Source organism: Brachionichthys hirsutus, chromosome 7 (genome assembly GCF_040956055.1).
Source record: "Brachionichthys hirsutus isolate HB-005 chromosome 7, CSIRO-AGI_Bhir_v1, whole genome shotgun sequence".
Classification (NCBI taxonomy): Eukaryota; Metazoa; Chordata; class Actinopteri; order Lophiiformes; family Brachionichthyidae; genus Brachionichthys; species Brachionichthys hirsutus.
The window spans coordinates 9,455,635-9,468,205 of NC_090903.1; the positions used below are offsets into that span (position 1 = coordinate 9,455,635).

Consider the following 12,571-nt stretch of genomic DNA (forward strand, 5'->3'; position numbering starts at 1 on the left):
AATGTAGACGAGTTCTGATTCTGTGCATGTGCCTCGGCATAATGTTGGTTTACAGGTCGTTACCGTTAATGAAAAGAACATCCCTGTGCATCTTTAAAGAGAAACTCCAGCTGGCAATAACGCATGGGAAGTACCGATGATACAGCATTGTACTCATTTTTAAGGATTTTTATGCTTTCCTTACTGAAGAAACCGACACCATTTTTGCTGCACTGATTTTAGCCTCCAAACACAACACTCACTGCAACAAAGCAAGCGAGCCCCTTTCTCGCTTCTGATGCGGCTTCCAATCAGCCGACACTAATTAGACGGCAAAACTGTTAGTAATCCGTTGGACATCACACAACGAGCCCGATATAAATGGTGGCTGTCGTGGTCTTTTTCAGGAGCCAAATGAGTATTTTCAGTTCGCTGCCTGCGTGAGGCATCATCACCTATGTCCTCTAACAAATGTTCACTCTTCACCATACTGTTAATAGTGTTGGTCGCGCGCGCGCACACACACACACACAGACACATAGGAATATGCTGTCTCTGAATGTAATGCCATTGTGAATCCTGTGTCCACAGTCTTTCAAAGGACACAGAGAGCAAAACAATCATACTCACGATATAAAGACCGTGAAAACAGGTCGATCATTAATCAGCCCCACAAAATAAATGGTTCATTATTATCATCCTTCTTCCTTTGTCTGGGTAATGTAGCCTTAGCATCTTCTTTGAAAACCCCTCCCAGACCGGCTTGCAGATAACAGCCCTAATAAATGAGGGCCCTATTTACAAAGTCAGCTCCACTTTGGCCAAGCTGTGCCTGGAGAGAGCAGTTACTTGTGGAAAAATGAAAATGCGTATCGACGGAGGCAAGTGGGACAAGCTCCTCAAAGGCAGCCAAGACAATCCATTAAGGACATGTTTTCCAACGTCTCGATTTCTAACACTTTATCAGGGTTGTGAATTCCCTCACAAGTGGGACATTTATGATGGAATGTGATTGGATTACAGTGAGCACTAACAATCCGTGATTGGTTTAGCTGCAATATATTAGATTTGTGTCTAAATGGACTGGGGTCAACGGTATGTCTTCTTGATCTGGAAGAGGGGGCTACGGGGGAGTTGACGTTTGAGGATTTGATATTGTATCCCTCGTTTCATGCTTTAGTCCAACAGAGACCGACAGTAATGCACTGGAAGGATGCAGTGCTAAAAGCACACCAGCATATTCATGTCCGATCACCCCTGGCTCAAGCATCTTCCAGAGTGAGAATAATTCTGTCCGGAAAATTGAAGTGGAACTGGGTGTTCTTCAGCTGTACTTCTCATGAGTGGTTTTCAGAACTAAAAGGAAGTCATGGCCAAAATGGTCAAAAAAAATAACAATAAAAGCAAAAGGAGAAGGAAGAAAACTGCAAGGGTGTGCGATTTCTTTTTCCATTAAAGTCTACATATTCAGGAAACCCCTGAATGCGAGACAAAAACAGCATCCGGTTTGAAATTGAGGCAGAGTGATGGAGTGAAAAAAAGAATTCTGAGAATAAATTCAAACTATTATTCCCTGTGAGGAGCAAATGTGAAAAAAAGGTCTAAGAGTAATGAAAGATTGTTTATGTATTCTGGCATGAAATGGGGCGGTGTTGCGAGGGCAGCAGGCGCAAGGAGACGGATGGACGGGAGTGACAGGCCGGTATTCATCCTGCACGCCCCAGCGGCCGAACTGCTACTGGCGCTCGACAGAGCAATAAATCACCAGCTCTCCAGTCTGTACCTACAGCTTATTACATCCAAGATGACAAATAAATAATAATCCCTGTCACGCCAGGCCTTTGCTCAAGGATTGAGCCAGAAACCTTTTGCTCATCACTCCTGATCTTAAGTGAAAACACTAGAACAAGGGAATTGAAGGCCATGCTTTACTGAGCTTATGAAAGTTGGAGTGGAAGTAGGGGGGGGGGGCACAAAAAAGAAAGGAGTGAAAGCAAGACTGGGAGAATGATGCTACCACTACAAAGCCTTTCTTGGTGTGAAGGGAAATGATCCAGTTAAGAGGGAGGTGGGTGAGATGAGGGGGGGGGGGGGGGCATTGCCCTTGTGCTTTGCAGGATGAGTGTCGCTCATTCAGTTGAATAGGGCTCTGGAGGATAAAGTAAATCAAAGCCTTCATGACTAAACAGAACCGGTGAAGTGGCCGCAAACAGCATTCGCCGTTAGGCTGGAACAACTTAGCCATTATATCCCTCTCCAGTTGTTCAGTCATATGATGCCATTTATTGCGACCAACAATTTAGATGAAAGGTTAATAAAAAAATGTAAAAAACACGCGCTGACAATGAAAACAACAGGGAATAAATAGCTTAGCAAAAAAGCAAAAGAGGAACTCAAAGAATCTATTCAGACCAAGTATGGAGTAAGCCTATAAGTAAAAACACTTGATCAGCTTAGCGCTAGTTCGCTGTGTCATCATGCAGAAAGTTTCTACCTTCATTGTAATTGTAACGACACTCTGGAAGACAATCGCACTGACGCGTCACATTTCATAGCAAAAAACCATAGTTTTCCAAATGTTGAATCACTCTCGTTTAACTTCACTTTTTAAGAAACGAAAAAATAACATGCTGTCACTCTATTTACTTAGCGCTGTCCCAACATAAAAATTAAAAGCCTTCCTCAGCAACAAACGAAACGGCACCGGGCTATTGTAAATTAGATGCGTCACTTTCTCCAGCTCACCCAGCCTGCTAGTGTCTGCACTGTCGGTGTGTTTCATTCAAGTGTGTGTGTGTGTGTAAAAAGGGGCGCTGATTAAAGAGTGCACTGTCATAAAGGTTACTGAATTGCAAATAGTCCTCTCCATCTTCCCTGTAATGCAGCCTGGTTAAGGGGGAGAAAGAGAGCCGTGTGCGTGGTTGTGATGCAAAAAGGCAGAAGAGAGAGAGAGCGAGAGAGCGAGAGAGAGAGAGAGGACCATGATAGGAATATAAACAGGGAGTCTCAGACAGTCCCCCAGTCTCAAACTACCACCCACTCCCTTCACAACCGCCACAATAAACATTAATCACTGGATCACCAAGCCATGCTTAATTGCTAGTTGTATATCATGGTGCATAGAGTGGCTAAAGGGGGAAGAGACTCATTATTTGGGTTTGCTGGATGCAGTGGGGTGCACCTCATCTGGACTCACACCTCTCCCCCTTCCGACAGTACACCTGGGACCAAGCTCAACGTGACAAGGAAAAATGTAATATACAGTCACCTCCTAATTAATATAGCGTTGCCACTACTGTTGTACCACTAAGGACATTCAGGGCTGATCATAAATGTAGTCAAGCAATCACAAGCAGGCTCATCAGCGTTAGTTGGAGCTGATGCAAAGTGACTGACGTACAAGGAATCATTCTATCAACCTGCCTGTGTAATTCTTCTACTCATTATCTACAGCAGAGATATGATGATCTCTAGCCATTAACTGCTATTCTTTGCACTGTCAATAGTGGGCGTCCACATTAAAGTCAAGGTCGAAATGGCTTCAGAGAGGCTTTCTCAGCTGAAAGAAAAATGGAACCCATTCCCAATCGGCCACTTTTATTTAGATTTCTGCTAGTGCTTCCGTAGGCAATATGCTAATGAGTGGGACTTGATAAATGACTCGTAATATTTCCCAGACATTTTGCTTTCCCTCAGAAGTTCTGCAATCTGATGTAGCTTGAAGATAATAAGGCACGCTCGTCATTATATCAATTTTTGTTACCCAGATATTTCAGCCAACATTAGTAATGATGAGCAAAACGCAAACGAACCAAGGGCAGAGCCCGGCACCATTGATCAAACACTGTCATTTTTAAGCACCACTAATTCCACAGACACAGAGAAGGACCCACATTCACACAGAGACCACCACACAATGTATGAGCAAGCATGTGCATGTATGCACACACACACATGAATACACCAAAATGCATGCAGAGAAAAACACACAGGCAAGAAACAAAATGTAATGGGGCGTGATTAAGGAAAATTATATTCTCCATGTATACTGGGTTGAATGAAGACATTTCAATATTTCCCAGAAATACATCATTGGTTTATAGGTTTCCTTAGCAAGCAAAATATACAGTATCTCATTTTAATGACATTCAAAGACATTAAGTCTGTTCAGATCTAGTTAATAGTCCATAAATAGGCTATTATTCAAGAGTGCCAGCGCATTGGACTCACACGTGATATATCTTTCCTGTTCACTGTAAATCACATTCAGGGATTTGGGAATATGGTTTTAAGAGTTCATTGAATGCACACCCTCATTTTAATAAATATTGTATTGTTTTGTTAGAATCCTTTTTTAATAACGTACATTTATTTAATATACTCATGAACTCATGTCATTTTCATGGGAACCTCTGGTGTACACGTATATGTATGCATTCATCAAAGCTAGTTTTTTCTTTAAAATAATTGAAAAATATTAATGAGCTAAAAAAAATATTAGAAAATCTGTATCTACACCTTATCGTGATGAATACATTTCAAAAAGGCCACCAATCGGCTGTGGTCTCATGGTCTGCACTTCCTGAATCCAGTTACTATGCTTGATCCCTCCCCAAGTTTGGCTCTTCAAGCCGAGTTGTAAAACTCTGTGACCTGGGAAGGAGGAGGACTCTTGGAGGATGGATAAGGGGTCAAACAACTGATTTATTGTTAGGCAAGAGGTGAGAGACAGGTTCCATATAGTTGTAAAGGAAAAGCTGAGGCCGAAATGCCTATTGGGAAGATGTCAACGAAAGGTCAAAGTGCACAAAGAGTTCACTGGGCCAGCCAAGGACATATGAGTGGGGGTAGGCCCAAAGCAGAAAGAAAAAGCCTGCTAAACTGTCATGGAAGACTTCCTTCACTTTAGTTCTCTTCCAGTACGGGATGTTAGCCTGAGAGGAGGTGAGGATACGATTCAGAAGAATGAGGTGGATGTTTTCGAGCCCCACTGCCAAATATGTTCTTTGATCTGCACCAAACAGAGATCCTGTTGTTGTGAACATGCAGTCATTTGCTAGCTGCAATATGTGAATAACAAAAAGCTCAAGCGTCTCGGCAGTACATCTGCAGCTTACAATACCAGCATGGTTTCCCCCCATAGATCCTGATTATTCGCAAAACAGGATTTCAACACTGAGGAAACTGACAGAAGGCAACCTCAAACACAAAGTCAGGAATCACACAGACTCAAACATATATATAAAACATATGTTGATGAAATCAAGATCAAGAACTGGAAGAATGCAATAAAGCCAAAGCAAGCAACACAACTCGTTCTCATTGGCCAAAATAAAATGTTATTTCGAGGTGGCAAAACGTTCTGCTGCGATGCTTATCTGAATGCACAACCAGTTAACAAGATGGAAACAAATTAATGACAAAAGCCAGAAGATCAATGAACAAGATTTTTGCAAGAGGAACAATTTAGCCATTGCATAAAGAAGTCAGTGTAAATAATTAAACACAAATGAATTTGAGTGGAAACGGAATTTAAACAATGACTGTGAATTCTGTGCTTACCACTACAGGCTTAACATTAAATTGTGTTTTGTGCAGGATGGCTAGTAAAAAAGAAGTACATGGGCAACCTGTCAGGTGATTTGAATAAATGCAACTGATAGATCATCATCTTCCTTTCAATTAAAGAAGGCATTTTAGTTGAAAGAGGCTCAGGACTTCCCCTGGAACAAGACGCACGAAACATCTTTTCAACATATTAGACAAAAATGCACAAACAGAGCAGGAGTACAACGGGTAATTAACAAAGCTCCAAGAATCCATAAATCCTTCATTAACAAGCAGCAACCCTGTCACACAGTACTGCGGTTGCAACCAAGGCCAAAATTCCCCACAAGTCAGCGAGGCTTATTTTGTTAACGCAGGACTATGTTAGGAACCTAAAAGCGAATATAAACACCGTTCTGAGATCTCTGAGCTGTCAGTTACAGGGAAGATCGCCCATTCGGATTAGAGCCAAAGCAATACTGGTTTAGCTGAACTAATATTTGTACGTCTAAGATAAATCACTCAAGCTTTGTTTTACCACATGCTCGTCATTCAGAAGGAATATAGACACAGTCATGCTTTGGCCTAGCGTCCTCTCTGACTGCAAGAACTACATGTACAAAGAAGGAAAACTACAGTAGATTAACCGACTCTGCAGCATTCCCATATCATGAAGGTGATTCTCCCCACCACCCTAGCCTTCTGTAACACTGAGATTCAAAAGCAGCTACTTTTAATGTAATACTTGAAAAACATTCACAGTGGTGAAAGCTCTCTGGAAAAGTCTGCTGTGCAGTTGTCGAGCTGAAGCTGTATCTCTGCATACTCACAAACTTCGGTAGTAAATCAGTCAACAGTAAATGCCATCTTTTTTTATCAGATCGTAAAATCTGCTTGTAGGCATTTAATTCCTCCCCCCTTTGTTTTAACAGGGAAACAGGCAGCCTAGACAAACCCTGTTTTGTTTTTTATTGAGGTTACAGGAAAAGTGGCGTGTGTGTGAAAACAGGGCTAAGCCGAGCACTTCTTATAGATCTGCTTTTGCCTGCAGGCAACAACAACACAGGGAAGTGACTCTCGTGAAAGCAGGTATGAGTGTTGTACAGATTTTACCTGACAGATGAATAAGGGAAGGTAGCAAATGAATTTTTGTTTTCAGGCAGTTACTGCACTGATGCTTCAAGGCAATAGCTATCAAGGACTGTCAAAAAAGAAAAAGAAAAAACCTTCAGGCTTAAAATTAGGCTTAAAGCTTTGTCACACAATGTTACTTTGACCCTTGTGTTTAATGCCACTACAATCTTTATAAAAAAGAAAAAAAAAGAAAAGAAAGGCACAGACCATTTGATCCATTTTCAGAAACACAATATACGTATGGAGGCGTCAGTCATACTACTTCACAACACAACCAGTGCTGTACTACTCCATGGCCTTGAGGGGCAGTCTTTTCTTCCCTTCTATTAAAGGCCTCTGTGTCTGTGGTAAATTGGCTTGCCCAAGTCACTACATTGCCCTACCTCTTCCTAAACCCCTCTGGCCTCTCAGAATGGAAGCCTATATAAACACTTTGCTGTGCTCTCTCTTACACTAGGTGAGGTCAGAAGTTCACCATCCAGATTTCAACAGTTAAGGCTGAGCAGTGAACTTGTGACCTCCTGGAGTTTGTAGGAAGGGGGAAAGAACAAGAGGGAAGGAGGAGAAGGAGGGGGGGGTATCTTCCTTCAATGCAGAATGGCTTGGATTTACAGCTGCATGCTGACTGCATTGCAAGCACAGCAGAAAACACCTGATAGCATCTCCTTGGGGGAGAGGGGGGGGGGGGCTCTTTGTTGTCTCACTAACAGTCATCCCAGCACCATAAATCATGTTAATTACTTGACTGATGGAATAAATCTTCTAAGAAGTCAGTCTGTGGCAGTGAGGCTTGGAATAGGAGCTTCCTGCACCACAGTTCTTGCTTGCTCTGCGCTATCTGTCATCCCATAGTCATCATGTAATCTGTCCATTTGTTGTTGTCTAAGCATGACTTTTGAAGACGTGGACCAGTTGAGGGCGGGCTGGGTGTTTACAGCACAGACATCTTCCAGCAATCTATCTTCCTAAGTGCGGTATCTCCAAAGGTTGGATGTCATAAAACAATGGCAACGTTAAATTCTGTGGCGATGTCTCCAAATACAATGAAATAGCCTTTATTTTTAGTTCATGAGCCACTGAGTCACATGCAGTATTAAAACATTAAATTAAGGCTTTTGATGCCAAGATGCCTGCCTCAGAGAAAAGTCTAAATGTATTCCAAGTAAAGACTACAAGAAGTTATTGTATTATTGTATTAAAACAAGGATAGAGTTCTGCATGGCTACATGCTGCATGATTGCATGGAACAGCCACAGTCTGACTCAGAGCCACAGAGTAGCATGCCAAAGACATAAAAGGTCATTCACACACAATAGCAATCCCTCTAAGAGTGCTCTCACAGGCTTGTGGGTAATTACAGTTCTTTTGCTGGAGTGTTTTTTGTTTCGCTTTACTTGTTCTGTCTCAAAAGCTAACAACCACTCATTATTCACAGTTTGAGTCTAGCCCCCCCCCCCCCCCACCCCCGTCAACAGGGAAAATTGCACACAGGAGTGACAGCTCTCAGAGAAAGACAGGACCAACAGCATTGCCAGGTTTTGGTAAGTACAGTCTTAAATCAAGGGGCAGGGATGCTGACTACAGCCCTGCAGTCTGTTGACTTTGTTGCAAGGGCATCAAGGGTTGGCGACATGAATATAATATACTCTTATAGTGCTCACTACAATAAACTGCCTTCCATAGCAGCAATAAAGTCACTATGATTTAGTATTGTAAGATACTTTCCCAACACTTTCATATCTTTAAAAAAAACAACAACTGTGCAATCTATCTACAGGCGCTGCTCTAATTCTGAGACAGAGACTTTATTGAGCCGTGCATATCTGTCTGTGTGCAAAGACTACACACTTCAGGCATTCAATGGCATCACGGCAGTAGCAGACAACAAGATGCACACAAGCACATGCAGCGCTACCTGCGTGGCGAGTCTGGGTTATTGCGTGTCCTTTTGAATGATTTACAATGGCAAGTAGAGTGTAATGAAACCCAGAGAGCTATTTATTGTCAGTGTCAGAGTTTATTACTCCCAAGAGAAAAATAAGGTCAACAAGAAATACTTGCTGAATACTGGGTGTTGTCTTTTGTCCCTCCCTATCAACATTTTCAGCGAAGTCAGGGCTGGAAAATCCAACACAAGTAAGAATTATAAGAGCGAGTGACAAAGTCTGACATTTTGATTAGTATTATCAGTCTATTGATTAATCCAAAGGAATATATTTTTTGTTCTGTTTTTAAGCTGTTTTTTGTCTGGCATGCTCTATTGAACACTTGAACAGTATTATATAATGTCTGAGGTGTCTAACAAATCAATAATCTCATTTTGTAAATAAAATATTATTATATGATACAATACCTTATATAGATTGGGCCAGGAAATACACAAAACCAATGCCTATATACTCGACCAGCATGGGTTGTGTCTATTTACTGAGTTAAAATTCTTAATGATTTTGGTTTTCTTATTTTAATGTATAACCTTTCAAGCGCACCAACTTGGCAGCAGTTATGCCTCTATCCCATGTCAGTCTGCTTTCTCCGGCAGGCCAGCAGTCCAAGATGACCGAATTTCATCCGTTCGTTGAGTACCAGTAGTCTTGTTAGCCATACCAGAAACATCTGGCAAAAGGAAAGAAGGAAATAGTTTTTAAAAAGCCTGTTTTTCTTGATCAGCATCGATATGCACAGAAGACTTTGCGTAACCCTGCAGAGATCATTCCGCCAAACAACTGACATGGATGAAGACATGGCATCATTGGTGTGTGTGTGTGTGTGTGGACTACATGATATATACCTGTATTCTTTTTTTACTTTATTTTGACCTTCTAGAGACCTTCAAACTGACATCTCACTCTTACAAAGTCACTATTCCTGCTACCATTTTAGTCTCTCAGGGTAGTTTCACATACAAGGATCATAGCGATAATGCAAGCCAATACTACAGTATTGATCATGGCATTTAGCTTGACTGCTTAAGAAAGACCTGTCAATAAAATCAAGCTAAAATGAATGAGCTGTCCAAACAAGCTTCTAAGCAGATAATTAATTAATACATCCAGAAGCTCATAAAGGCACAACTAAATTGGATGTGAACTTGAGCTATGCTTGGTCTGAAGAAGAATTCTGTGTTAGAATATCAAAATCAGACCACACCAGCATTTTCCTTTACATACTGAAGCAGAGCCTATCAGCATATTCCATTACTCATCTCCTAAACCATTACTGAAAGAATAGCAAATATTATCCACGCCTAATGGCAGTTAATACACAATAATCGAGAGTTCAGCACATTAAGCACTTGCACAAGTCTTACTAAAGTTCCATTCTGAATCATCCATCTGTTTCTCTGGGGAATAGGTTACTAAGGCAACGATGTGGCAGACCTGCACATGTTCACAAATGAAACATGATGAGGAAACAGAGAAGATGCTGTAGTTGCCTGTTAGTGAAGAAATTCCAACAAATTGAGCAAACGTGTTTTCGCAGTGGTAGATTATACATTCTGCATAAGCAACATCCTTTAACTTGAAGGCCGGTAAAAGCTGAGGAAGGAGAATTAAGGAAGTCACATTGTGACAGATATTACACAACAGAAGACTACAACTGACCTCAGTTAGGCAAAAGCATTTCATGAATATCAAACAGCTCCTCAAGAACTTGTTTCCCTAATTTTGCATCATCATTTCCTCTGGGGAACAAACTTAAATAGATCACACTGGTTGAGATCCATTATCCATCAGGAGCAGCCCATTCATCTCAAATGCATAATTTGTATGGCCGATGTGTTTCAGTTCCCCATGCATCAACATTATTTATGGCATGACATTATAAGAGTAAGTGCATAATTTATGGGCCTAAATTAATCCACTACCTTCTGTGCGCTGTCTGTTTTTCAGACATCGAAAGCCAGATTGCTGCATGCCAAAACTATGGAGCAATCCCATTTAGAGCAAAGAGCCCACAGCAGCCTTGATTTATGACAGTAAATTAAAAAGAATGAAAAATTTATGACAGCAATTTGAGGGCAGTCATAAAACTATTATAGAACTTTAAAGTGGCGTTTTGTCCTTTTGCATATAAGTGATGCAAGATGATCCAGTGTTACAGAAATATTGTAACTCCATCATTTAAAAAAAATATCTCCAATGAGAATCAAAGTCAGGAGGTTAATTGGCAGACTATCTTAATGAACTGTAATGATTTAAAATGGAAAAAAAGAATGTTTAAGAAATCAATATCTCACTGAAGCCCTCCCATCTTGGTGCATTTTCAACTTCTCCTTTGCATGAAAGCAAAGTACCAGCTGGAATTTGAGAGGATGCCAAGCCATGACTGAACGAAAGCCCATCCTTGACTGACAAATGGCATATTAAGCTCTCAGTCAGTGCGGGGGGGCAGACATGTCAGTTACCTGCTCCAGCAGAAACTCCACTTGTCAATCTGCCATTGGCAGGGCTAAACAAGATCTGAAATGTTAAAAGCCCTGCACATCATAGTTTTTCACTTCCTTGTGCATCCCAGGCACTCAGACATATCAGCCATGTGACGGCTGTGAATCAGTGTCTGCCATGAATGTCAGAGTATCGCATTTATAAGGAAATACCATTTGTTAAGCCTGTGGGCATGCACCTTTGGTTTCATCCAGGATATGAGAGAATCAAGATGACAGGCAATTGACTGATGAATATTAATGAGAAAGTGACCTTCACCAGGAAGAATGTGTCATTGGGGATAACATCACGACAGATCTTCTACAGGACAATTCGCATCCCCTTTGAAATGGCAGTGTTAAAGTTGCTGTTTGTGTAAGCAATCATGTTTTGGGTTAGTCCATGTGTGGGCCATTAATAACGATCTAAGCACCCATGTGAATGGACTGTGTGTGGTGTCGGGCAGCTATGAGTGGCCATCTCCTTGACTCGGAGGATGTTGATTATGGATGATTAATGGCGTAAAGCGACAAGAAAGGTCTTCTCCTGGGTTTTAGAGGGAGCAGCTACATTAGGAGTAATTAAGACATTTGCGTAGGCATGATTAATATGCACACACTGACAGCGTGCACGGTAAACGGGGCACGGTTAAGCTGTAAACTTAAAGTGGAGGTGGAGACCATATTTCTTACTTAGATTGAGGTAAATGGCTCGAAGCTTACCTATTTGAAGACATTGACCCAATCATCATGGTACAAGGATCCCGATAAACAGGCAGGCATGGAAAACAGAAAGTAATATTTAGTGCTTTAATATCCATGACATAATGTATATTGCATGCAACCTTAAGTAATGGGGGTTATTGGCATATTAGCGCAGAAGCCTGGGGTAGATTATATAGCATTTGGAGTTCAGAGTAGCATCTGAAAGTGAAGACGAGCCAATGTAAGTTGATCCATTGCCTCAGAAAAATCAATCAGCATGAATATACTCCCATCCCAGTCACCATCAAGATAGAACCCATCAGCACATCCTGAAGACAGCTTCAACTCACATTACACCAGCCTTAATGTGTCAAACTGCATAGTGTGTGCTCATAATCAACCCGTCAGACTGCACTTCTGCCAAACGCTGTCAGGACTACAGTCCAAATGACTGGATGGACTACAGACACACACACACACACACACACACACTCACCGCTCAATGAAACATGATCACAGGGTTTGTATCTTTAATTACAATACAGGCTATTAATAAAAAAGTAATGTTGCTCAAAAAGACCCATCTCACCATGTGGTCTTCTCTGTCATGTGACACGCTTCTACAGAAGGATTTACTTCACAAGACACACGAGTTAGGGCAGTCTGGAGACAGCTTTGCTTACTGGAGTGAAGTGACACCTAACTCCCACTCATTGAGCTGCTTCATGTCTCCATTTCTAATTTGAAAGTGCCCGCCCCCCCCCCCCCCCAACTTTCACT

At 41.5% G+C, this 12,571-nt stretch overlaps 1 protein-coding gene across 1 annotated transcript in view; it reads right to left on the reverse strand.

Moving 5' to 3' along the window:
- The window catches only part of lrmda (leucine rich melanocyte differentiation associated), a 166,478-nt gene that overhangs the window by 115,039 nt on the left and 38,868 nt on the right, over positions 1 to 12,571 (reverse strand). The window lies entirely within an intron of this gene.